Genomic DNA, 23,723 nt, shown 5'->3' with positions numbered 1-23,723 from the left:
TGAGGACCCCTGACTTAGTCCCTCCTTCTCCCACCTTAGGCCCCACCACCTTCAGGGTTCTGGGTGCTGTGCAAGTTTCAGGAGTCACAGTGGTGCAGAAGACAGATCCTGCCGTTGTGTGATTGATGCGTTAAATGAATGTGACAGAAAATATTTCTCCTACTTCCTTCTCAGGCAAGACAACCTGAGAATATATTTTCATCATCTTCCTCTGTGATCTGTTCCCATATCAAAGTTTCTCCTTGTCTGAAAACTCTCCCTAAATTGTAACCCAAATCTCTCTTGCTGCAGTTTAAGCCTAGGTCAGACCTTCATTTATGGAAAGGAAGAGACAGCGGATGTCTAAAATCATGCATGTTCCCAACTTCAGGAATTTGCACAAAGTTGTAGGGCCTGATGTGCCCTCTCTTCTGTCCTCTGCCTAGCCAGCATTCTTACTCATGGTTTAAGACCAAGGTTGACTCCCACTACTTCCAGGAAGCGCTCCTGGATTTCTCCAGCCCTTTCTGTTTCCAGGACTCACAACACTAGCTGTCACTCAGCCTCAGCAGGTAAACTGACCATGTGCAGTGAGAACCAGACCCTGAAGACCCTCTAGCTGTCATTGCTCACTGCCTGTGGTCTACTCCTTCCCCTGGGGTTGGAATCCTTATCCTGAGATTTCACACTTTACCTTCTGGGGACTTCAGGGTCTCCTTGCCCTTCCTTTGCTCCCTTTCTTCTCCTCTTTAGCCAGTCAGGCCTGTGCATGATTTCATCAGAGTGCAGTTTGACATAGGCAGAATGAGCCAGTTGTTGATTTGGGAATTTCAACAGCAACGTCTTGTGAAGACAGAACAGCAAGAGTTAGAAGAATGGATTGGGGGGAGAATCATCCTGTTGCTCAGAAACTAGATAAATTCCCCCACACTTACAATGGTGAGTAGAAGAACCATGTTCAGTGGTACATTCCTAAGGTAATGCAGCTGCTACAGTCAACCTCAAAATGTTAGTGGCTTTACCAACAGAAGTTTATTTTTATTTACATGAAAGTCAGATTGGCAGCAGGGGGAATGGGGATGGTATGCAGGAGGCTCAGCTCCATGTAGTCACTCAGGGCCCCAGGCTGGTGGAGGAACTGTCATGTGAACATGTAGATCCCCAGGTTCCTAGGTGTTGACAACCAGATGCTTGATGAAATAAGAGAGAATAGACAGTGATGCTGGAAGATTTTGTGGGCTAGGCTTGATGAGTGCCTACATCACTTCTTCCCATGTAGAGCTGGTTAGACCCAGGCCACGTGGCCACACCTAACAACAAGGAAGAATGTGGAATGCAGGTTAACCGTGGAAAGGAAAAAAGGCAAATGGGTGTGATGAATGGCTATTCAAGAGTGTGGGGCCTTGTGAATGGGCATGACTTTTACTGAGAAGATACAAAGACATTTTGTACATAACACCAGGAAGAAAAGACGGCCCTGACCAGGTGCTCAACTCACCTTCTCTTAAGCATTGAGAATATGTATGTAGGCTCCTACAGGGACATCACCCAAAAGCAGTACAACCTCAGTGGTAGGAGAGAAGATCTTTCCCATTACTTAGACTATAATTTGCAATGAGGTGCTCATGGGCCTGGTTTGGGTCATCACTCATTATGGAACCCATATCTGTGGATGGGGCTGTGACACAGGCAGAACGAACCAGTTCTTAGTTTGGGAGTTTCAACAGCAAGGTCTTGTGAAGAAAGAACAGGAAGAGTCAGAAGAATGGGTTATCCGGGCTGGTGCTCATATCCATCCCCAGAATCATGAACTGGCTCAGCTTCCTGACCCATAGCGAAGGGACAGGTTCTGAAGGGAAAATGATCCACAGGCAAAACCAACAGGTGTCCACTATAACTGCAATGGTAAGACTCACCTCCAATGACAGTCCATACACTCCTCCTGTTCTCATAGAGGAGCTTTGCGGAACTGGGGCAGGGTGGTGCATAAGACTCCGAGAGAGCCATGGCATCTACAAGCGGGGCCGCCAGCGTTTCACAGCAGCTGCTGCTGAGAGTGGCTTCTGTCCTCTGCGGAACTTCTAATTACGCAGATATGAAGAGGGCGGATCGTATCTAGATTAACAGCCAAGAATAAATAGATTTTGCATGATTATTGTTAAACTTTTCTTGCCTTGGTGCAATTTGGAGCTGCCTAGATACAGAACCACAGCTGCAGGGCACCCAAAAGAATCCTGTAATCAGCTAACAAGGAGAAGTGATTTTTTAACTCTCTCCTCTCGCTGGTTGTCTTTTCTTTCTTTAACCAATCCTCATCTTCCTTTATTAAAAAATAAGAATATAAATATTCATCCAGAGCCAAAGGGAAAATGAAGAGAAGAAAAGAAAAGGGAAAAGAAGAGGACAGGGAAGGCTTAAGAGCAGGACTCTGGCCAAGACCACTTGGCATCAAAGTGCCATCTTGGCCACTGACTTACTGTGAAGCTTTTGGGCAGGTTTCTTAATATCACTGCACCTTGGTTGTCCATTCTGTAAAATGGGGGTGATCATAATTCTAATCCTGTAAGTTTGTAGGGAGGATGAATTGACTCAGACGGGAACACCCCCTTTGTAGTTTCTGAACAAATGACCATCAGATCGAAGAAAAGGAAGCAGAGAGAAAGGGAAAGAGGAGAAGGAGATCCAAGGCAGGAAGGCCAATTCTAGAGGAAGAACTTAGGTGGAGACTAAGTTGGCAGTAGCAGCTGCTTTTCTTCTCAAGCCACCCAGAGGTTTGCATGTGAAGGAGAAAAGCATTTCAGTTTTACAATTTAGTGAACAAAAAAATTACAGCTTTTCTTAAGTTCACTTATCTCTCTCGGAAGTACCTAAGTCTCAGATGATCTGAGATGCCCAAATGCTATAGACATAGTGCTTCTGTCCCTATAAAATTCATATGCTGAAACCTAATTCCAAATGCGATGGTATTTGGAGGCAGACACCTTGGGCATTGGTCATGGAGTGGAGCCCTCGTGAATGGGATTAGTGCCCTTATGAAAGAGACCCCAGAGAGCTGCATTGCTTCTTCCACTATGAGAGAGCCAAGACAGCCATCCATGAACAGGGAAGTGGGTTGTTACCAGACACTCAATCTGAAGGTCATTTGATCTTAGACTTCCAGCCTCCAGAACTGTGAGCAATAAAGTTCTGTTGCCTATAAGCTACCCAGTTCATGGTATTGTATTAGAGCAATGCAAATAGACTAGGACACTGACCCTTTCCCTGGCATTCTCTCTATGTTCCAAGGAGCCAGTGGAACACAAGAATGAAGTGTTACTGAGGGGTGACTGATGGTGGATGCTGAAGCCACACTGCCTGGGACCGAACCTTGAGTCTGCTGCTTATCATCTGTGTGGCCTTTGCAAGTTACTGGACTTCTCTGTGCTCTTGTTTCCCCAACTGCAAAATGAAAATAATAAGAGGATATGACACAGATAGCTGTCGTGAGGATTAAATGAATTAATGCAGAGTGCATTGAAGGCATGACTTCAGGGAGCATCATTTACATACAAATATTTACATGAAACATAGTATTAAGGCAACCTCTGGAACACAGAAAATGCCCTGCAAAAGGCAAAGTCATTCCCACCCACGTGGGAGAACACATGCTGGCCTCATCTCCCCATTCCAAGGTGTGCAAACCAGTGAATGGCTTTGCCCAAAGCCAAGTCCAACCGTCACTCCTTGACACTTTTGCCTAAAGCAACCCAGCAAAAGTAGCACCGGTCTCCATGCAAAATGGGTGCGACTAATGAATTAGTTCTGGTGTCTCAGAGACACCTGAATTTCCCTTCCGTGAGTCTCCTTTCCGGTAGGTGACACCGAACCTCAGATTCCCATGCATTTGGGGTTAAAATGCATTATCCAAAGAGAATTATTTAAATGTGCCTGTTTTATTTTAGAGGGGATGTAGTAGCTGATTATAAAATCAGAATAAATCAGTTAATAGGGAAACACACAGTAGTGCCTTGGACCACCTGGGGAGCTTGAAGTCCCAGTGTGCAGGACTTTCTTCCCCCAGACATCCTGGTTCACTTGGTCTGAGGGGTGTGGCTCAGACTTGAAGCCTTTAAAAAATCTCCCCAAGTGATTCTGGTGTGCAGCCAGGCTGAGAAGCTGGACCTTAAGTGAACAGGACCAGACCCACCTGTGCTGATGGAGGAGGCAGGAGGGCCTTTGGCAGGAACAGGGCTCAGCAAGGACGGTTACAGGTGTGGAGGACGTGCCAGGAAAAGAAGTGGGTTGATGTTCCCAGTCTCAGGGCTATTAAATTCCTGCAATTGCTGGCAGCGTTGGGGCAGTGAAGAAACCCATCATTTATCAGAGGTCCACATTTCCTTCTAGGGAAGCCGCATCCTTGGGCAGGACCCTCTTAATGAGCTTCTCTCCAGTGTCCTCCCTCACCCCTCTTCTTCCGCCCTCACTCTTACCACACTGGCCTTCTCCACATTTCCGGAACAGAAATCCTTCTCTATCAGGGCTTCATACCTGGCCTTCCACTGCCCAAGTGCTCCTCTTCCATAGCTTCCCAAGTCTCAGCCAGTCGGGTGGAAGGGGCCAGGGCATCACAGTCTTCAGCGGAATTATCCTCCCCAGGGATCCTCCTGCCACCCCGTCTAAGCCAGCCTCTGCCCCAGGCCCCATTCTCATTACATGCACCTGCTTTGCTTGTCATCCCAGCACCTCATACTCTCTGAAATCATCATTTCTATTCTAATGGTTGATGAGCTGTCTCCTCCCTGGTACATAACAGACTTCACAAAAGAGACTGGGGCTGTCTGGTTCACCCCTGTGTCCTTGAACTCTAGAACAGAGCCTGGCACATAGTAGGTGCTTGATGCACATATATTGGATGAGAAAACATACAAGTTTTAGGCATTTATTTATTTTGATTGTGGTAAACACACATATTATAAAATTTACTGTTTTAGCCATTTTAAAGTGCACAATTCAGTGACATCGAATAAACTCACCATGTTGTGCAACCATCACCAGCATCTAGCTCCAAAACTTTTCCATCACCCCTCTGGGGGCTCAGGACACGCCACCCCAAAATATGACTGTAGAAGACCAGAATACGCCACCCCAAAATATACTTCTTTGGCATATTTTTGAACTGATTATTTTGAGAAATTGCAGACATGGGAATAGCTCTAAAAAGCTGCCCTTTGGTAAAAGAAATTTACATCTATAAAGGAAACCTACATTAGTAAAAGTATCCACTCCTGGAAAACTTTTACTACCCAAGAAACCTTTTATCTATGTAACAAGACAGTCTTTATTCACAGTGTTTCCTGCCCTTACTCTTCTGGAACCTGTCTCCACGCATCCCCCTCCCCCCAGTCCATAAGAAGCCCCAAGTCCTCCTTCTTTGCTGTAGCTCGGGATGCTATATAAGTTTCAATCACCTGGCCTTTCTTTCTTCTTTGAGCCTCATATTTTTGTGGGACTCCCATGTGTATGCATGTAATTAAAACTGTTTTTGTCCTGTTAATCTGCCTTAGGCTAATTTGCAGCCCAGCCAAAGGACCTAGGAGAGTGAAGGAAAGCCATTTCCCCTTTTCTTCATTCCCGAAGGAAACCCGGTCCCACCAGTACCCATTAAGTATCATTATGATTTTAAACAGTGAGATGCCTTTCACTTTGGCAGTTTGTACTGAATGACAATGTTTAATAAATATTTTCAAGTGTGCATTTTTCCTTTCCCAAGAGCTGACAATCCATCCTGATATTGCTACATCAATGTGCTAAGCTTCTTCAAGGAGATCAATATGCAGACTGTGTATTAGGCTTGTAAATTCAACCAGCTGTGGAGTAAAAGTCACTGAAAGACTGTCCTATATGGGTTCCTCATGTATTTCAAAATCCCTGGGGCAACATACTCAAGACTTTATCATTTAAAATTGAGGTAATAGGCACTTCATATTTACTGTTTTATGCTTAAGAAGTTATATTTGGGATTGGAAGTCAGAATCTCTGAGTGCTCGTAACAGTTTGATTTCACTGCCGTGAGATTTCTCCCCAAGCAGAAGAAACACAAGCAGTTAATGTTTAAGCAGCATTTGGGACAGCTTTTGCATTTAGGAAAACAAAATATAGAATCTGAGAAGCGGAGGGGGGTGATTCTACTTGGGGGAGTTAAATGCTACGGTGGTTGGAATGCCAACCACACAACTACCTTCTCACCTCCAGGGATGGGACAGGTCCCAGAACACTGGGTGAGAAGTTTGACTGTCCAAGAGGAAATCACAGCTAAGAGACACAGCAGAATTTAGCGGGGAAGCCTCAGGGATGAGTGAGGAGTTTCTATCTGGTTCTGTGGTTGCTCTGCTGTGTGGCTTTAGAGAAGTCAGTGAGACTGCGTGGCTCAGTTCCTTTGTCCTTCCAATGAGGATAAGGCCTGCTCCTCCTGCCTGCTCCACACCGCAGTGTGGCCTTCTCACAGCATGGGCTGGAGACACATCCTCTAATGCCCGGAGGCCTCCACATCATGTTAGGATTTAACGCCTCTCCTCTGGGTCTCAAATGGGGCCTGCCGCCTTCCACCTTTGACAGGAATGAAAAAATAGTCAATCTCTTTGCTGTAGAGTTTAGTTCTCCGGCCAAACGCAGTTGAGAAAAGCTTCTCAGCTGACTTCTCAACTTCTCAACTTACCAGCGGCTGGAAAGCTGGAATGTAAGTGTCGTCAGAAAAACACTTGCCAAAATTAAAATCGTGAGGTAAAATGATAATATGGGCAACTATAATTCATTTTCTGAGAATTCCCTGTTCCCAAAGGAAGTGTAAGCATCAAAGAAATAGTTAACCCCTAGAGGTCCAAAGCCCAGCAGAGAGAACAAATCATCAGGGTTTCAGGAGAATATCGTTAGCTTATGTTAGATTTTGAACACGCAGGTGCCTGCAGGGCCAGGTAAGTAATTGAAGAGAGGTGGTGTAATAGGCAGCGGTGGGGACTGTGGCACACTGGAGACACTATGCCTCTATCAGTGCCCTATTACTGCTGTGACAAATTACCACAAACCTTGTGGCTTCAACCAATTCACATTTGTTATCTGACAGTTCTAATGATCAGAAGCCTGAACATGAGATTCACTGGGCCAAAGTCAAGGTGTCGGCAGGACTGCGTTCTTTCTGGCAGTTCCAGACAAGAATCTGCTTCTTTGCCTTTCCCAGTTTTGGGTGGACGCTCTAATTCCTTGACTTACGGCCCCTTCCTCCTCCTTCAGAGCCATGAGCATAGCATCTTCCCTTCTCTCCTTGACTCTGGCCTGTGCCTCCTTCTTCCACATTTAAAGACATCTGTGACTACACTGGGCCCACCTGGGTAATAGAGGCTCATTTTCCCATTATAAGGTCAGCTGATTGGCAACCTTAGTTGCACCTGCAACCTGATAGTCTGCTTGCTGCATCACCTGACACATTCACAGATTCTGGAGATTTGGATGTGGATGTATCTGGGAAGCTACTCTTCTGCCTGCCACAGTGTCCCATTTCAATACAGCTATTGCATCATTTGGATAAAGTTAAGTCCAATCACACCCCCCCCCCGCGCGCACACACACACACACACACACACACAAGCTTTCCACTCACTCCCCATCTCAACTATAGGAAAAGCCCAAGCATTTAAAGCCTTAAAGACCACCAGGAACCCCCGTTAGTCCTCCCAGCCCATCTCCTGCCACATTCCCCTCTGCTCTTCTCTCAGCCCAGGGTTCTCTCGGGCCACAGAGCCTTTGCACGCCCAGCCTCTGCCCACTCTCCCTGTTTGTGCAGTTCTTGCCTGGCTCCTCACCTTCATCAGCACTTTTGCGCATGTGCTCCTTTTCAGTGGGACCTCCTGCAACCCTCTCTAAAAGTGCAGCTTCAGCTCCTGTTCCTTCCCTTTGTTGCCTGCGTTTTCACTCCTTGTCATCAGTGGACATCAACACTGCTTAGTCATTTATTTTGCTTGTTGTTTGACTTCCCTTACCGGAATGTATGCTCATGAGGGCAGGGACTTTAACCTTTTGTCTGCTGCTGTTTCCTGTCTTCCAAAAGACTACCAGGAGGGCCAAATAGTAGAAAGGAGAGCTTTGCTGTGTTACAGGAAAGGGGCCCCAATCCAGACGCCAGGAGAGGGTTCTTGGATCTTGTGCAAGAAATAATTCAGGGCGAGTACATAAAGTGGAAATGAGTTTATTAAGAAAGTGGAGGAATAAAGAATGGCTACTCCATAGACAGAGCAGCCCCGAGGGCTGCGGGTTGCCCATTTTTATGGTTATTTCATGACTACATGCTAAACAAGGTGTGGAATATTCATACCTCCCCTTTTTAGACAATAAAGGGTAACTTCCTGACATTGCCGTGGCATTTATAAACTGTCACGGCACTGGTGGGAGCTTAGCAGTGAGGACGACCAGAGGTCACTCTTGTTGCCATCTTGGTTTTGGTGGATTAAAGTCGGCTTCTTTATTGCAAGCTGTTTTATCAGCAAGGTCTTTATGACCTGCATCTTGTGCCAACCTCCTATCTCATCCTGTGACTTAGAATGTCTTAACATCTGGGAATGCAGCCCAGTTGGTCTCAGCTTCATTTTACCCAGCCCCTATTCAGCGTCTATTACCTGGGTGGGCCCAGTGTAGTCACAGATGTCCTTAAATGTGGAGTTTCTCTGGTTCGAAGGCCTCTGACAATTGGCCATATCAGTTTGCAACCCAAGAAGAAACAGTATCTTGCATGTGCCAAAGATTTCTCTCTTCAAGGAGGGAAGGGGCAGGTTGGGTTTTATGCCTCCCAGGGCCCATATTCCACAGTAGAGTCGTATATATTCAGCAGGTTTGGAGGGAAAAGCTCTACATGCTTGTAAGAGGAGCTGAGTGCATGTATAATGGATAAACATACATATAACATATAACATATGTCCCATGTTCACTTTGGGGTGGGATTTTAGCATGAACATGTGCTGAAATTTGATTCTTTATATCTGACAATTTGCCTGATAGCTTCTATTGCTAGGGAATTTAGGAAGAGTGTGGTTTTTCTCATAGCCATAGGAATGTAGACATTTGCCAGAAGGTTACTTCTGTTTCTTTAGCCTTAGAGTCTGTGTTAGTTGATAGAGGGTCTCTATTTGGGTCTCTTAAATAACAGTCCCCAATGCCTAAAATAGCCCTAACACATAGTAGGTGCTCACATATTTTTTTGTTAAATTAGGGACAGTGTTCCCTATTTAAAGCCCTGGGCATCCTCTGCTAATTGTTGCCACGTGGGAAACAGCCTCAAGAGAATAGGAATTCAGACTTCGTGATTTTTTTTTTATGGCAGTGAAACACTGTAGAAAAACCCAAATTGAGCAAATCTATGTGATTTAGGTGCACACAACTCATGGGATGTTTGTTGATAGTAGGAATGACCAGAAACAAAAAAGAGAGACCTGTAGAAAAAGGTGACTCTGGGATCGTATAAGACATCTTGAGACCTGGATGGAAAGGTCTCACCGGTGGTCCCTCTCTGGATGCCCTTCACAAAGTCATTCCCTTGAGTGTTGTTCTGGATGAATTGTGACCTGTCCCAAATTCATTTGCTGAAGTTTTAACTCTCACTACCTTAGAGTATGACTATATTTGAAGGTAGGGCCTTTCAAGAGGTAATTATAGTTAAATGGGGTTACATGGGCTGGGGTCACAGGCCAGTACGACTGGTGTCCTAGTGGAAAGAGGAAGAGGCACCGGAGATGCTCAGACAGAGCACAGGCCACATGAGGACACAATGGGAAGTCAGTCATCTGCAAGCCCTGGAGAGAGGTCTCAGCAGAAACCAAGCTCCGGCACTGATATCTTGGATGACATGGTTTGGATGCTTGTCCCCTCCAAATCTCATGTTGGAGTTGAGGCCTGGTGGGAGGTGTTTGGGTCATTGGGGTGGATTCTGATCAAAGAAAAACCTCAGGCGAATTAAATTGAAAGGAGTTTAACTGAGCAATGAATAATTAGCGAATCAGGCAGCCCGCAGAATCCCAGCAGATTCACAGAGACTCCAGCACAGCCAGAGTGGAAGAAGATTCATAGACAAATAAAGGGAAATGATGTAGAGAAATCAGACGTGAGGTACAGAACAGCTGGATTGGTTACAGGTTGGCATTTGCCTTCTTTGAAGACAGTTTGAACACTCAGCAGCGTATGACTGGTTGAAGTATGGCCGCTGGGACTGGCTAAGACTCAGCTAATTGTTACGGGCGCATACTCCTAAGTTAGGTTTTCAATCTTACCTACCTAGGTTGCAGTTTGTCCACAAGGACTCAAATATAAAAGTGCAGAGCCCTTCTCAGGCCATATTTAGTTCCCTTTACAATTCCTTATGAAGGGCTCAGTGCCATCTTTGCAGTAATGAGTGAGTCCTTGCTCTATTAGTTCATGTGAGAGCTGGTTGTTTAAAAGAGCCTGGCATTGCCACGCATGGTGGCTCACACCTGTCATCCCAGCACTTTTAGGAGGCTGAGGCGGGCGGATCACCTGAGGTCAGGAGTTTGAGACCAGCCTGACCAACATGGTGAAACCCTGTCTCTGCTAAAAAGACAAAAATTAGCCAGGCTTGCTGGTGAGTGCATGTAGTCTCAGCTACTCTGGAGGCTGAGACAGGAGAACGGATTGAACCTGGGAGACAGAGGTTTCAATGAACCCAGATCACGCCACTGCACTCCAGCCTGGGTGACAGAGTGAGGCTCCATCTCAGAAAAATAAATAAATAAATAAATAAATAATAAAAAGCCTGGCATTTCTCTCTTGCTTCCTCTCTCACCATGTGACATGCTGGCTCCCCTTGGGTGTTAGTCTGGTCTCACATGACTATAAAGCACTACCTGAGACTGGGTAATTTATTTCTAAAAAAACGTTCAATTGGCTCATGGTTCTGCAGGCTGTTCGGGAAGCACGGCTCTCTGGAGAGGCCTTAGAAAACTTACAGTCATGGCAGAAAGTAAAGAGGAAGGAGACACGTCATACACGACTGGAGCAGGAGGAAGAGAGAATGAGTGGGAGGTGCCACACATCTTTTTTTTTTTTTTTTGAGATGGAGTCTTGCTCTGTCGCCCAGGCTGGAGTGCAGTGGTGCAATTTTGGCTCACGGCAAGCTCCACCTCCAGGGTTCATGCCTTTTTCCTGCCTCAGCCTCCTGAGTAGCTGGGACTACAGGCGCCTGCCACCAGGCCTGGCTAATTTTTTGATATTTTTAGTAGAGATGGGATTTCACCATGTTAGCCGGGATGGTCTTAGTCTCCTGACCTCATGATCTACCCCCCTCGGCCTCCCAAAGTGCTGGGATTACAGGCGTGAGCCACTGCGCCCAGCCGCCGTACACTTTTAAACAACCAGATCTCATGAGAACTCTGTCACAAGACAGCACTAGGGGCATAGGACCAAACCATTAGAAACTACCCCCATGATCCAATCACCTCCCACCAGGACCGTCCTCCAACACTGGGAATTACAATTTCACATGAGATTTGGGTGAGGACACAGAGCCAAACCATATCGCCTTGCCTTCTGCCTTGATTGGAAGCTTCTTGAGGCATTACCAGAAGCTGAGCAGGTGCTGGTGCCATGCTTGTGAAGCCTGCGGAACCATGAGCCAAATAAACCTCTTTTCTTGATAAATTACCCAGCCTCAGGTATTCCATTACAGCAATGCAAATGGATTAATACACTGGACTTTCAGCCTCCAGAATTATGAGAAATTCCTTTGCTTAAGCTGCCCAATCTGTGGGCTGTATTTTGCTTTGCTTAAGCTGTATTTTTTTGCTTAAGCTGTCTTTTTCTGGGAGCCCCAGCAGATGAATTCAAGTGTCTTCATGAAAACAGTTGAAACAAGGGCCTTCCAGCTGCTCCGTTTGCAAGGAAGTGCATTTTCTGAGGTTCCACATACACACACACATACACTCTTGCACACGCACTTTTGCCTCTAAGGAAAATACACTGTCCATACCAAAGGCCTATGGAAAATGTCAAGCACTTCAGAATTTGAAGTCTGCATTGCATTGCTGGGCCTTGAGGGAGACAGACGCAGGGATGTGCTGTGATTTTGGTCATCTCCTTTAATTCTGTGATATGGACCATGCAGGTGGTGGTAAAGCGGCGATTTGCCCAATCGGGTGTGGAAACATCTTCTTGAGCTCTGACAATTTTACTGCGTGTCTTCGGTGCAGAAACACACAGCTGCATGAAACAGAAATGGCTAACTTAGGTACATAAATCTTATATTTTTTATTTAGGTCTCACTGTCCTTTAGCCAAGAGAGTCCCCCCGTCCTGTCTACCAGGTGCTCTGAGGAGGGTAGTGGGGTAAAATGATGCAGAGGAATGCATTGCTTGGAACAGGAGAGCTGGGGCTGAGGAAGACCATGGAGAAGATGCGGCTTCCTGGTCTCTGTTTGCCAGTGGTCCTCCTTTTCCAGGTACGCCCTTGGTCCTAAAGTATTTGGGAGGACTTCACCATCAGTTTAAAAGAGCTATCCCAGAAACAGAGTTCACTCTGTTACTGATGAGTTACTATGGTGGCTCCCACATAACAGACTGTACGTTTCTAGGTGTCTGATCCATTTCTCCCAGAAAGGTTATGATCACAGCATCCTAATCTCCTTTAGAGATTATTTCTCCTGTCTCCTCCCTCCCCTCCACTCCGTACCCTCCTCCAGCCTCCTTTCTCTATCTCTCCACTTCTCACTCTGTCTCTTTCTTCCTCTTCCTCCCCATCTCTCTCTTCCTTTTCCTGTGCAGTTCCTAATATCTCGTGGCTTTTTTCTTGCTTGTAGAATGAATTAAATTCTCTAAGCTAAGTTCAAATTCAAAAGTCAATCCCAAACATCATGTTCCTCACCCCTGCCCACTGAGGAAAGTCCACTGTATTTAGCTTCTATTAGAAAATTTGCATCAGCTTAAATCTTCCCCAATATTGTCTACCACTTCGAGAGGGAAGAGCAAGAGTTCCAACTGAGAGGAGCCATGCCCAAGGCTGCCTATGGAAAGGAAAATGCTGAATACTTCTTATGTGCATGTCTGCAAAGTCAGATAACAGAGTTTGCTTGAAAACTCATCTTGGGAGGCCTGGGAAGAGGCCAACAAGAGATGACAGAAGGTGGAGTGAATGTGAATATTTAAGATGCAGATATTGCTCATGCTTCTGTTGCAGTTTCTGCCTGTGTCCCTTGCTTGGCTGGAAGACTGAATTGATATTCTGAGGTTCTCACTGTGACCCAGAGCCTTTCCCCACTTCTATTCCTGGAGGAAAATCAATACTCCCTCTTGATCACCTGGCAACATTGACCACGCTGACTGTTCAGCTTCAGCGCTGCACAGGTTTCTGACAGCTGGCGCATCACTAATGGACTCATCCCTCAGAGGGCAGGAACGTGCCAAGAGGAATGTGGCATGATAAGCTGATGCTGGCATCCCAGGACTGAGTGCAAAGTCAATTAGAGGAATCAGAAGACATTTTCTCCATGACTAGCCAGCCTGAGGATGCTTCAGGTTTCCTGTACACTCGAGGAGGTGGCCAAGTCAGATATGGAAAGGAGGACCCTCTCGTCAAAGTAAAGGGGGGTGATGTGAATCCATTTGCATGTTCTAAATTTTTCAGCCTGAATCTGATGCCCATCACTTCAGGGAACACATGTGGAGAGTTTATTTGATTTCCCAAAGTATTGCTCCAAGGAGAAGTCCCTTTTGCTCTGCAAGGTCACATAGTCACAGGTTCTGGGGGTTAGGATGTGGGCATCTTTGAGGGCTATTACTCAGCCTAACAGAGCGGAGGAAAAATCCTTCCAGCTGCAAATAACACAAAAACCAACCCCAAATAGCTAAATGTCAAGGAAAATGTAACATCTAACAAATTAAAATGTCCTAAGTGGTGGAAGCTCCAGAAGAGGTTAATGTACAGCAGCTCCAAATAAAGTCTCTGTAACTTTCTGCTTCCTTGGGTCCTCAAGCTGGCTCCCCTCACTTTGGCAGATGGGGCTGAAGTTCCAGGGCTGCTCTCAGGATCCAGCCACGTTCCGTGTGTCTCCTTTTCCAGCCTCTAGAGGCGACTGACATTCCCTAGCTCATGGCTCCTTCCTCTATCTGCAAAGCACATCCCTCCCACCTCTGCTTCCTTTGTTCCATCTCCTTCTCTGACTCTACCTCTTCCAGGGAAAGCCCAGCACATTTTCTCTCACATCTCATTGGTCAGATTCAGGTCACATGCCTACCCCTAAACCAAACACTGGCAGGGCAAGGGACACCATGATAGGCCTAGAGTATTCTGATTAACCCCTGATCTAGACATAGATGAGGTCACCTACTCTGAGGGGAGGGATGGATTTTGGGTCTGGAGCCAACACCTTTTGCCACAGGTAGGAACGAAATGTTTGGAACAGGGGATGGAAACATGTTGGAGTTCACTCCCAGACCAGCAGCGTTTCCCAAACACACATTGTTGGGCTCAGGTTTATTCACCAGAAGGCACCTGTTTGCTGAGGGAATTCAAATGGTCCCTGTGAGTGGTTCAAAGTCGGATCATTCACTTCTTCAAGACCAGTTACACCTTGGATGAGGGAAAAACACGCACAGACACAAACCCATTTACTCTGCACCATATCTTCAGAAGCAACTTAAAAAAGAGTTTCAACCGGAGTATTTGAATGTATCTTTTGATAGATGCTCAGAAACAGGGTGAATTGCTTCTGAAATGGAAAGTTTTGCAAATAACTATATTACTATTAACAGTGCAGAGCATTTCCATTTTTTTATTTTGACTTCTTGATAGAGTGAAATGTCCTTCGGAATGTATAGTGGAAGATCAACAGCAGCATCTCTGCTGCTTGAACAATATGTTGCATATTGTTTCGTATTTTTGCATGTTATATTGTTGCATATTGTTGCATATTGTTTCATATTGTTGCATGTTGTTTCATAGTGTTGCATGTTGTTTCATAGTCCTGCATATTGTTTTCATATTGCTGCATGTTGTTTCACATTGTTTCATATTGTTGCATGTCATATTGTTTTGTTTCATATTGTTGCAGATTGTTTCATAGTGTTGCATGTTGTTTCATATTATTGCATATTGTTTTCATATTGCCTTATATTGTTGTGTGTTGCTTTATATTGTTTCATATTGTTGCATGTTGTTTCATATTGTTGCATGTTATACTGTTGAATATTGTTTATATTGTTTCATGTTATTTCATATTGTCACATGTTACATTGTTGCATATTGTTTCATATTGTTGCATGTTATATTGTTTGTTTCATATTGTTGCAGATTGTTTCAGTGTTGCATGTTGTTTCATATTATTGCATATTGTTTTATATTCTTATATTGTTGCATGTTGTTTTATATTGTTTCATATTGTTGCATGTTATACTGTTGCATATTATTTTATATTATTGCATGTTATTTCATATTGTCACATGTTATATTGTTGCATATTGTTTCATATTGTTTTATATTGTTGCATGTTGTTTCATATTGTTGCATATCGTTTCATGTTGTTTCTTCAGCAGAACAGCTTGGGGTTTTGAGAAAACAGACTTTTAACTCAAGATACTTTGACAAACAAATGCCTGACCAGAAAGTTATTTATTTATTTTTTTATCCAAAGCTCTTAAAGGGGGAAGGATTTATAACAGAATCACTACAAAATTGGCTGTGTGTGTCCCTAGGACACTGCAGTCTTTTGACTAAGATCAATGAGAAGAGACACCTCTCATGATGAAATAGGCAGGAGAGGTGGTGGGGAGTCTAGTTTGAAATCTTAAAATATTTCTCATGAGTGCGAGGTTCAGATTCCATGTGACTCTCACCTTCCTCCATTTTATTTTGTTTTCAGGAAACTTCTCCTATCAACTCAGAAACCCCTCTAGGCACTGGATATGCCTTCCCTGCATTCCATTTGGTCCCTCCTACCAAAACAATCAACACCCAGTAATGATGCAGCTGTAATGATCCTTAGGTCTTGGGTATCCTAACAGCCTGGAGTGAGCTGATCTGCAATATGATTAAGCACTCTTCAACTGGCCCTAAGTTTTAAAAGATCCTCAGCCTTGTACTTGGAGGATTAATACATTTGGTGCTGGCTAGTCACATTTTGAATAAGATTTTTCTCTCTTTTTAAATGTCACCTCTTCTAATGCATAACCTTATAGTTGTTTATAGGTCATGAGCTATAGAATTCTAGCCCAAAGCTTACTCATTACACTTGAGTTGAGTGGAATTAAAAGGCTGGATTAGATAAGCATGAGACATTTAATCTAAAAGTTAGATTTTCTTAGAAACTTAGAAAAGAAGAAATATCTTTTTTTCTTTGACAAATTTACGTATGTTAATGGAAAAAAGGGGAGTATGATTCATCCATTTAGTCTAAAGGCTTTATCAGCAACATAAAATGGTCTTCTTTTTTTGGAAGGAGGTCAGGTATAAATGCAAGCCTGTCCCAAGGGACTTTCTCTCTTTTGGCTTCAGGGAAAGCCTCCAATAGCTTCTAGACAAGACTTGACATTCACCCTCCCCTCCTCTTCTTCTCTCAGCCCTTACTCATCTGGTGGTATGGGCTTGCCCTGTGCAACTTCCTCCTCCATCAATAGTTCATCGACAGTTTTCACTGACCATGCCTTAAAATCCACCACGCTGGCAGAAATAATTCCAAGTTGAGAGAACCGAGGGGCCTCAGAAGTGTCTTATTTCTGTGATTGCCTGAATTTCAGGCCAGGCACTTGCCATCTGGGCCTCAGTGTCCCATCTTTATAATAAATTGATTACACAAGATGAGCACCAGGGCTACTTCCAGTGCTGCCATGTCATGATTCCAATTCATAAATAATTTCAGCACTTCATAAACTGAATCTAAATTCTTAGGCTGTAATTCTCAGGCATGGTCAGACAGACCCATGATAGCCTCATGTTAAAAGTTTAAAAAATGTTAAAAGAAGACTAATTTAAAGTTGAGCCCTGAAATTTCTATTTGGAATTTCAACCCCCTCCTTCACATTCTGTAAGATCATTTTTTTCTCTTAATCGTTGGGATTAAGAGCAATAAAGTGGGACTGAAGGAAATGAGCATCCATTTGGGGACGACCAAGTGCTACAGGGGTTGCTGGAATGGCTGTAGCTCTGAGCAATAAGGTTTATCAAGTATACAGACATCTTGGAGTTAAGAGTGCATGTCAAAATCTCATTAGGGTACTAATATGTGGCAGTAACTGGTTTAGACCTGGGTTGTATGCCCCACATTAGGGCTTACAGGGAGGAAATTCCGTCCTGAATATATTGAATGACAAAGGAAAGATTTGGAACCTGAAATGCAAATTCATGGGCACTGAGAAGAAAATTCAGATAACAACAACAATCAAGCATTGGCCATTGCCCCCATCTTGTGTTCCCTCCATTCTGCAATGTCCAAGGAGATAATGAATGCATACACTTGTGCACCAAGAAGCTCAGCAAGTTGTTGTTGAGAAAAGGAATCAGATCTGTCCATTTCTGGCCCTTGGCCCTAGTTGGGTGAATGGTGTTCTCCAAATATTTATGTCCATCTGGAAACTCAGAATGAGACTTTATTTGGAAACAGGGCTATTGCACCTGTAACTAAGGTAAGAGGAGGTGATACTGGATGAGGACAGGCCCTAAACCTAATCACCATTGTCATGATAAGAATAGGAGAAGACATGCAGAAGTGGAAGAAGGTCATGGGAAGATGGAGACAGAGATTGGAGTGAGGCACCACAAACCAAGGGTCACTGATGATTGCCAGGAGCCCAAGAAGCTTGAAAGAAACAAGAGAGGGTTCTTTCCTTGAGCCTTTGGAGGTGGAATGGCCTTTGCACCATCTTGATTTCAGACTTCTAGCCTTCAAAATTGTGAGGAAACATTAAACCCATTGACATTGAATACAGTAAGCCTATGACCCAGTTTCTGACAATTGGTTACAGTAGCCCTGGGAAATTAACACACTTTTCCAAGCCCAGAAACTCAAACCTGGTTCAAGGTTTGTGCGTGGTGCAGACATCATAGCACCTCCTTCCACACTTTCAGAGCCTCTTTTTCCTCGCTCCTTCACTAACACTGCTTCCTCCTTTTGTTTTAAGCAGATTCAGTTGAAACATGCCTTTGACGTTTAGTCACTTTTCTATTAGACGTTGCCATTGCAGAAAAAAAGGCAAGAACAGAAAGATATGAATGGCTTGAATTTCAGCAGATTTATAAAATATAAATTCAGAAAAATATATCAGAGATACAGAAACATTCTGCCTTCTGTGGTAGATAGTCTTCAAATACAGTCATCAATAATCCCGTCTAAGAAGTCTGAGTTTGCAGAGACCTCCATACTGAAAGGAAGCTTAAGCTGCCTTCCTGGAGAAGCACTGGTGCTTCAGATAGGTAGTCCCACCATGTGAATGACCCTGACCAATGCCATGGGAGCAGAAGAACCGCCCAGGAGAGCCCTGCCCAAATTCCAGTGAAATAATACTCTGAGAAATGATAAATCATAAATCATCAGAAATAATAAGTTACTTTATGCCTCTAAGTATTTAAGTGGCATGGCAATCAATATGCAAAGCAACACCTGTTCAAATTCTACAAAATTGGGAGAGTGAGAAGTTTTTCACGAGTACAATTCTCTCTGCCTTAGGATGGCCATTCTGGGGCTAAGAATATCCTTGATCAGTTAACACTGACTTTAGACAGTTGAATGAGAAATCACTTTGGATCAGTGGTTTTCAGCTAGCAGTGGCTTTGTCCCCTCAGATCATATTTGACAATGTCTGAAGACATTTTTTATTTTTTGGTCTCATCTGGGAGAGTTGGTACTGGTGGGTAAAGACCAAGGATCCTGCTAAACATTCTGCAATACACAGGATCATTCTCCCCAGCAGAGAATCATCTGTCCTCAAATGTCAACAGCACACCATAAATATAAATTCCAGTAGAATATGATAATAAATATGAACAGGGCTGAGGTTGAGGATCCCAGTTTTGGATCATAGGGTCCTGTATATTTATTTTTTGCATTTAATTCTATATATTTGACAATCACCACACTTATATACTTTGTAAAATTCTCCTTCTAGTCTTCTAAAAATATAATCTTGTTGATCAACACCTGGTAGAGATTGTAAGAGAAAAATAAATAAACAAATAAGGAAAGACATACACTTAAAAACTGAAGTTTGTTTTTTTTCTTTTTCAGGTATGTGTGTTAGCATTGACTGGGAAAACTGTGTAGAAGTTTTAAATACAAAGTGATACTTTGTCACTGTTCTTGTACTTAATTATGAGAAACTTTTTTTTCCAGTTGAGAAATTAAAATTAAACATAAGCCAGGTGGTTTGTAAATATGTTAAAGTTGTTTCATTTGCTACAGTTGAGAAGGAATATGGAGCTAAGAGGATGATGAAGTTGAAAGCTGGGGTACCAAAACACCTTGGTAATGAAGTGCTTTGTCCCGCCACTAGGCACCAAGCGTGTGTGATGATGAGAACTTCTTCTGATGTTGAGGGCTAGCAGTGCCAGTCAGGGATTCTCTTTGAAGCCATGTGGTTCCTTCCTATGCAGCCATCTGTGGGTGGGGCCGGAGGGCTCAGTGGCAGGACTTGGGGGCCAGGTTTGAGAGCAGAGCTGCCATGTCTCAGATCCCAAATATGACACCAACTCCTGCAAGATGGGAATGGTAGATGAATCCCCAGAGTTCCCCTGTCTGACTTTGGGGACTTGTGCTGGCCCAGATGAGAGAAATCAATGAGGCATGAAATGAAATACTTGTGTCAATGACAAAAAAGTCAGTGTTGCATTGTGTTGGATTTAACATGAAAAATAGAAGTATGAATATGTCAAAGTAAAACTATGTGTGTTCAATCTTTATTTGCTCTGCTGAGAGAATACTAAACATGCAAATTACCTTCAAAAATTGTAAAGTGGTTAAATTGTATAGAAATATTGAAAGGGAAAATACTGTTGTTGGCTTTAATTATGGACATTAACTGCACGCACATAAGAGGTGAGTCCTTTTTATGTTTGCCTGAATTCTGGCATCACCACTAGCTCATACGGCACTTATGAAAATTTTTAAAAATTATGGTTCTTCCTGATGACACTTTTCCTATCATCTGTGAGAAAATTGTTTTAGTACACTGAGTCTAAACCTCACAGCCATTGGGGAGTAAACTTTTCATAACAAATGCTGTATTGTTTTCAAATAAAAATTTTCAAATTTTATCAATTGAAATTTCTTGTGATTGTCAGATTTATCAGTATTTTATAAACCACCAATGAAAAAATACTGCCAGTTACAAGTGCCAGATGCCATTGCTTTAAAATGTTTCCAAATTATAGGACTGTTAAGGTATGGGGAAAAATGTATATTGGAACTGGTGACTCAGGTATTCCAAATCTATAATATTGATTGATTGTGAATATTGCCCCTTTATATGGGGTGGTACTGTGCAGTACACAACATAGACGGACATTCTTGGTGGCCCTGTTGAATTTTAGAATTTAGAATCAATATTCCTGTGCCTTTCCAGATTCTGGTATTTGTTGATTCCATGAATCCTTCCCAGGACAGGCTTTCAGCAATAGACTAGTGTGGTTGTGCATGTGGAGAGTGTGTGTGTGGTTGTGCACGTGGAGAGTGTGTGTATGTGGTTGTGCATGTGGAGTGTATGTATGTGGTTGTGCATGTGGTGTGTGTGTATGTGGTTGTACATGTGGAGTGTGTGTATGTGGTTTGCATGTGGTGTGTGTATGTGGTTTGCATGTGGAGTGTGTGTATGTGGTTGTACATGTGGAGTGTGTGTATGTGGTTGTGCATGTGGAGTGTGTGTATGTGGTTGTACATGTGGAGTGTGTGTATGTGGTTTGCATGTGGTGTGTGTATGTGGTTGTACATGTGGAGTGTGTGTATGTGGTTGTGCATGTGGAGTGTGTGTATGTGGTTGTGCATGTGGTGTGTGTATATGTGGTTGTGCATGTGGAGTGTGTGTATGTGGTTGTACATGTGGAGTGTGTGTATGTGGTTGTACATGTGGAGTGTGTGTATGTGGTTGTGCATGTGGAGTGTGTGTATGTGGTTGTGCATGTGGAGTGTGTATATGTGGTTGTGCATGTGGAGTGTGTGTATGTGGTTGTGCATGTGGAGTGTGTATATGTGGTTGTACACGTGGAGTGTGTGTATGTGGTTGTGCATGTGGAGTGTGTATATGTGGTTGTACATGTGGAGTGTGTGTATGTGGTTGTACATGTGGAGTGTGTGTATGTGGTTTGCATGTGGAGTGTGTGTATGTGGTTTGCATGTGGTGTGTGTATATGTGGTTGTACATGTGGAGTGTGTGTATGTGGTTTGCATGTGGTGTGTGTATATGTGGTTGTACATGTGGAGTGTGTGTATGTGGTTGTACATGTGGAGTGTGTGTATGTGGTTTGCATGTGGAGTGTGTATATGTGGTTGTGCATGTGGAGTGTGTGTATGTGGTTGTACATGTGGAGTGTGTGTATGTGGTTGTGCATGTGGAGTGTGTGTATGTGGTTGTGCATGTGGAGTGTGTGTATGTGGTTGTGCATGTGGAGTGTGTATATGTGGTTGTGCATGTGGAGTGTGTGTATGTGGTTGTACATGTGGAGTGTGTGTATGTGGTTGTACATGTGGTGTGTGTGTATGTGGTTTGCATGTGGTGTGTGTATGTGGTTTGCATGTGGAGTGTGTGTATGTGGTTTGCATGTGGTGTGTGTATATGTGGTTGTACATGTGGAGTGTGTGTATGTGGTTTGCATGTGGAGTGTGTATATGTGGTTGTACATGTGGAGTGTGTGTATGTGGTTGTGCGTGTGGAGTGTGTATATGTGGTTGTGCATGTGGAGTGTGTGTATGTGGTTGTACATGTGGAGTGTGTGTATGTGGTTGTACATGTGGAGTGTGTGTATGTGGTTGTGCATGTGGTGTGTGTATGTGGTTTGCATGTGGAGTGTGTGTATGTGGTTTGCATGTGGTGTGTGTATGTGGTTGTACATGTGGAGTGTGTGTATGTGGTTTGCATGTGGAGTGTGTATATGTGGTTGTACATGTGGAGTGTGTGTATGTGGTTGTGCGTGTGGAGTGTGTATATGTGGTTGTACACGTGGAGTGTGTGTATGTGGTTTGCATGTGGTGTGTGTATATGTGGTTGTACATGTGGAGTGTGTGTATGTGGTTTGCATGTGGAGTGTGTATATGTGGTTGTACATGTGGAGTGTGTGTATGTGGTTGTGCGTGTGGAGTGTGTATATGTGGTTGTGCATGTGGAGTGTGTGTATGTGGTTGTACATGTGGAGTGTGTGTATGTGGTTGTACATGTGGAGTGTGTGTATGTGGTTGTGCATGTGGTGTGTGTATGTGGTTTGCATGTGGAGTGTGTGTATGTGGTTTGCATGTGGTGTGTGTATGTGGTTGTACATGTGGAGTGTGTGTATGTGGTTTGCATGTGGAGTGTGTATATGTGGTTGTACATGTGGAGTGTGTGTATGTGGTTGTGCGTGTGGAGTGTGTATATGTGGTTGTACACGTGGAGTGTGTGTATGTGGTTTGCATGTGGTGTGTGTATGTGGTTGTACATGTGGAGTGTGTGTATGTGGTTGTACATGTGGAGTGTGTATATGTGGTTGTACATGTGGAGTGTGTGTATGTGGTTGTACATGTGGAGTGTGTGTATGTGGTTGTACATGTGGTGTGTGTATGTGGTTGTACATGTGGAGTGTGTGTATGTGGTTTGCATGTGGTGTGTGTATGTGGTTGTACATGTGGAGTGTGTATATGTGGTTGTACATGTGGAGTGTGTGTATGTGGTTTGCATGTGGAGTGTGTGTATGTGGTTTGCATGTGGAGTGTGTATATGTGGTTGTGCATGTGGAGTGTGTGTATGTGGTTGTGCGTGTGGAGTGTGTATATGTGGTTGTACACGTGGAGTGTGTGTATGTGGTTTGCATGTGGTGTGCATGCAGTGTATGCATGAGAAGGAGGCAGAGACAGAGATCAGGAAGAGTCATCACATGTTCTTTGAGTGTTAGACTTTCAGGTGATTTTTAAAGATGTAATTTTGGCAATGAACGTGATTTTTATAATAAAAATATGTTCATTAACTTTTATCAGTAACATCAAACCCACTTTGTTTCACGAAAACACAAAGTCACAACTGAACAATGAGCAGAGAGGATGTTGGCTAGCTCTGGCCCTCAAGTGATTTTCCCCTCTCCGTTTCCCAAGGGCTGATTGATGTCACAGTTCCCAGATGACTTGTAAGTGCAGGACAGAAATGAACTGCACGCGTCACATCATCACACTCCTTAAGTGACGAACGTTCCAGGGGCTATTTCTCTCCAGTATCTGGTTTCAGGCATCTGGTCTCCTCCTCCTAACCTCTCCTCCTCTTGAGCCATATTTCACAGTTACAGTTTCCCAGCCAGCCTCCCCTGTAAGTGGCTCCATTCACTGCTACTTGGAGTTAAGTTCAGCAGCTTGGATTTATGTTCTTGGAGGAGGTGATCCTAAGCCTAGAAGGCATGCGTGAAGATGGAGATTATCTCCTCTAATCCAGTCCAGAGAACAGCGTCTCACCTGGGGCTCTTGCTGGACCCCAGGGCTTGGTGTAGAACAGTGACAATGGTGATTGGGCTTGAGAAACGGCTGCAGCATCTGGAGAAGGATGATGCCCTGACAGCCATGG

At 43.9% G+C, this 23,723-nt stretch overlaps 1 long non-coding RNA gene across 1 annotated transcript; it reads right to left on the bottom strand.

The window, feature by feature from the left end:
- Window positions 1-1,016: 1,016 nt before the first annotated feature.
- LOC144333248 (uncharacterized) lies at window positions 1,017-7,927 on the bottom strand. Its single transcript, XR_013401762.1, has 3 exons — window positions 7,815-7,927; window positions 1,896-2,094; window positions 1,017-1,289 (listed from the first exon to the last, which is right to left on the bottom strand). It is a non-coding gene; the product is annotated as an uncharacterized LOC144333248 (long non-coding RNA).
- Between the last annotated feature and the right edge of the window lie 15,796 nt (window positions 7,928-23,723).

The sequence above is a fragment of the Macaca mulatta genome, chromosome 11 (genome assembly GCF_049350105.2).
Source record: "Macaca mulatta isolate MMU2019108-1 chromosome 11, T2T-MMU8v2.0, whole genome shotgun sequence".
Lineage (NCBI taxonomy): Eukaryota > Metazoa > Chordata > Mammalia > Primates > Cercopithecidae > Macaca > Macaca mulatta.
Note: the sequence above shows the minus strand (reverse complement) of the source record. Positions and strands in the feature narration are given on the sequence as shown.